The sequence below is a fragment of the Caloenas nicobarica genome, chromosome 12 (genome assembly GCF_036013445.1).
Source record: "Caloenas nicobarica isolate bCalNic1 chromosome 12, bCalNic1.hap1, whole genome shotgun sequence".
Classification (NCBI taxonomy): Eukaryota; Metazoa; Chordata; class Aves; order Columbiformes; family Columbidae; genus Caloenas; species Caloenas nicobarica.
The window spans coordinates 235,011-237,853 of record NC_088256.1 but is presented as its reverse complement, the minus strand read 5'-3'; the positions used below and the strand labels follow the sequence as shown (position 1 = coordinate 237,853).

Genomic DNA, 2,843 nt, shown 5'->3' with positions numbered 1-2,843 from the left:
GCCTAAATTCCTTCAGCTGAAGATTTTCCTCCCCTAGCTTGGAGAAATTAGATGCTTGGCTGTAATCTTCCTGGTGTCCTGTCTAATGATGGGAGAAGAAAAGATGATTCTCATACCAATTCATTTTCTAATAGGAAGAATACAATGCTGGCAAGAAGTGTCTCTGCAGAGGAGAGAGCATCAACGTCACTGATTTCTTCAGGTTGTTTGAAAGGATGTGCCCCTGGAGCCCCAGAGACACATGGAGGGAGCCCAGAGGGGACAGAGGAAGGGACATCATGGGCTGCTCCTGTGCTGCTGAGCTGGGCTGGGCTCCTGGGACAGAGGGAGCTCATGGCAAGTGGCAGTGCTGCAGAGAGACAGCTCTGCCCAGGAGCAGCTCCTCTGCAAAGTGCAGCAGGGCTGAGGGCTCTGCCTGGGGATCTCAGGGAGACGAGCAAGGCAGAGAGAGATTAAAGGCAATGTGGGGTGGTAGGTTGCTGAGGATTCAATGAGAGACAAATCTTCACAGTCCTAACATGGTAAGTCTTTGGCTGTAGGACAGTGCAGCTGCATTTCCTGGAGGGATCTCCTAAAGATGGCACATTCCACGTTTTATAGGATCTGTCAAGTGTCCCTCACAGTATTTCTCATATAGAGGAGAAGAACATGCTCCAGAGCAGGGCTTCCCCGCTGCACTGTTAGAGAGACAGGGCATGATGACAACTTCTTCTGAGGGTGACTGCAGGGGGGAGTACCCAGGGGAGCCCAGGGCTGTCCTGCAGAGCTGGTTGGCTGGGTGTGCAGTGGGAGATGGGGATTTATTTCTCTGGTTTGGAGAAGACACTGAGACCGCAATTCTCATTAGGACTTGTCTGAGCTGCTCCTGAGCCCCTGCACACACAGAGCTGCCCCTGGCCAGTGCCAGGAGCTGTGAGAAGGACAGAGCTGAGCACACAGTGGGTGGGATGGGATCTGTGACACTGACGGAGAGCAGACTCAGGGACAGAGACACACCTCCAGGCAGCAGAGACACAGGCAGGGAAAAGAAGCTGGACCAGAAATGCTGGGGAGGGGATTCAAGACCTCACCTGCCATCCCCTGCAGTGCAGACACATTTCCCAGTGCAACCCCCTGGTCTCCTCTCCTCCCCAAAAGAGTAAGGAGAAGGTAAGGAGAAGGTTTCACAGCATGCCTGTTTGCCTTGCTGTCCTTGCTTTACTTTTCAGGAGCACTGCGGTGTTCTTCCGTGTATTTCCACCTGTCCCTGGTGCTCTTGCTCTCTGGGGTTGGGATGGGAGTGTGAGTCAGTTTTTGTTCTGACATCAAGTCAGGTGGTCTTGCCCCAGAGGTGTGTTCATGGAAACTAGCTGCCCAAGCTGCATTTTAAGCTGTGATGAACTGTTTTTCTCACTTGGTAGAAAGAGGGAATGAGCTGAAACATCCCTCCATCAGGAAGGCTGTTTTCCACGAGAAACAACATGATTTTCCTCAGAGAAGTCTCCCCTAACCTATCACTGTCATTTTCTCCTTGCACAGATCCTCATGCCCCCAGGCAGTAAATGTCCAACAGCAGCTCCATCACCCAGTTCCTCCTCCTGGCATTCACAGACACCCGGGAGCTGCAGCTCTTGCACTTCTGGCTATTCCTGGGCATCTACCTGGCTGCCCTCCTGGGCAACGGCCTCATCATCACCACCATAGCCTGTGACCAGCACCTCCACACCCCCATGTACTTCTTCCTCCTCAACCTCGCCCTTCTCGACCTGGGCTCTATCTCCACCACTGTCCCCAAATCCATGGCCAATTCCCTCTGGGACACCAGGGCCATCTCATATGTAGGATGTGCTGCACAGATGTTTTTGTGTCTCTTTTTCATTTCAGCAGAGTATTTTCTTCTCACAATCATGTCCTACGACCGCTATGTTGCCATCTGCAAACCCCTGCACTACGGGACCCTCCTGGGCAGCAGAGCTTGTGTCCACATGGCAGCAGCCGCCTGGGCCAGTGGGTTTCTCAATGCTCTGCTGCACACGGCCAATACATTTTCACTGCCACTGTGCAAGGGCAATGCTGTGGACCAGTTCTTCTGTGAAATCCCCCAGATCCTCAAACTCTCCTACTCACACTCCTACCTCAGGGAAGCTGGGCTTCTTGAGGTCAGTGCCTGTTTAGCTTTTATGTGTTTTGTGTTCATTGTGCTGTCCTATGTGCAGATCTTGAGGGCTGTGCTGAGGATCCCCTCTGAGCAGGGACGGCACAAAGCCTTTTCCACGTGCCTCCCTCACCTGGCCGTGGTCTCCCTGTTTGTCAGCACTGGGATATTTGCATACCTGAAGCCCCCTTCGATCTCTTACCCATGGTTGGACCTGGTGGTGTCTGTTCTGTACTCAGTGGTGCCTCCAGCAGTGAATCCCCTCATCTACAGCATGAGGAATCAGGAGCTCAAGGATGCCCTGTGGAAACTTGTATCTAAGTGTTTTCTGAAGCAATAAACTGTCCATCTCCTTCTACATAGCAGTTTTAATGTAACTAGTTACAGGTCCAGCCTCTCAACTGTATTTTAGGTTGTTATTGGCAGGTTTTTTAATTGTGATAATGTTGTCATCCCATTTCTTATTCACTGTCTGCTTTTCTTTTATAACCACTTGCTGTGTAAATGAGGAGCCATGATCTGTGTGTAAGTAAACAAAAGAAAGGTTCCTGTACTGAGTTGTTTCTTACTCATCCTTCTGCAAGGTCTTTTTAGAGCTGCACGGATGAATTCTGTGTGCCTGGGAAGAGTGGAAAAGTGTCCAGCACGGCAGCACTGCTAGGGAGCAGCAGCCTTTGGTCTTTCAGAGCTGTTCTCATTCCACTCCCAC

The 2,843-nt window shown here is 51.3% G+C and overlaps 1 pseudogene; it reads left to right on the top strand.

Moving 5' to 3' along the window:
• The first annotated feature begins 1,375 nt into the window (after positions 1 to 1,375).
• Positions 1,376 to 2,474, top strand: LOC135993654 (olfactory receptor 14A16-like; annotated as a pseudogene).
• The last annotated feature ends 369 nt before the right edge of the window (positions 2,475 to 2,843 follow it).